The sequence below is a fragment of the Dipodomys spectabilis genome, unplaced genomic scaffold (genome assembly GCF_019054845.1).
Source record: "Dipodomys spectabilis isolate Male_0828 unplaced genomic scaffold, ASM1905484v1 ptg000103l, whole genome shotgun sequence".
NCBI classification, from domain to species: Eukaryota; Metazoa; Chordata; class Mammalia; order Rodentia; family Heteromyidae; genus Dipodomys; species Dipodomys spectabilis.
Genome location: NW_024870780.1, coordinates 372,946 through 373,789, shown reverse-complemented (window position 1 = coordinate 373,789; position 844 = coordinate 372,946).

Genomic DNA, 844 nt, shown 5'->3' with positions numbered 1-844 from the left:
TCCAATTATCATTATATACCAATGATTTCTCAGTAAGATGGTTTAAAATATACAGATATATGAAGATAGCACAAACAGAAAGACACATAGATGAACATGTTATGGGAACCAACCCAGAATTGTGGGAATGATGGAATAAAGCTAAACACAATGTTTGCATTGTAAGGTAGGAATTATAACCCACATCAGATTTCTCTGTGATGATAATAGGTCCCTTGATCCTACTGTTGAGGCTTTCACAGTGGGCTAAACCTTCCCAAAAGTCACTGCTTGTAAATATAGTGAAATGCCCCAAATCCCTGCGTTTACTGATTTATTTTTGACTCCCTTAGCACACTCATCTGCTCTGAGCACTGCCCTACCTGAGACTTGCACTACAGAGCTTATTCTATAGCAGAAGGACATGCAAATATCAGCTCCCTCTAAAAAAAATAGAATGGGTTTGAGTGAGGATACAGTAGGTCTTTGTGAAATTTCCTGGCCAAAATGCTCTGTGTTTGCAAGTGTGCAGTGTGAAGTGCAGCCGGTGGGATCTGGAGGAGGCTTGGTGTAGCCTGAGTGGTCCCTGAGACTCTCCTGTGCAGCCTCTGGATTTGGCTTCAGAAGTTACTACATGAACTGGCTCTACCAGCGTCCAGGAAAGAGGTCTGAGTGGCTCTTATACATTAGTGGTGATAGCAGTGACAAAAACTATGTTGACTCTGTGAAAGGTCAATTCACCATCTCCAGAGACAATTCAAGGAGCACGGTGTTTCTGCAGATGGACAGTCTGAGAAGATAGGACATAGCTTTGTACTACTGTATGAGACACAGGGGACCCAAGTGTGACCTCAGACATTAACCT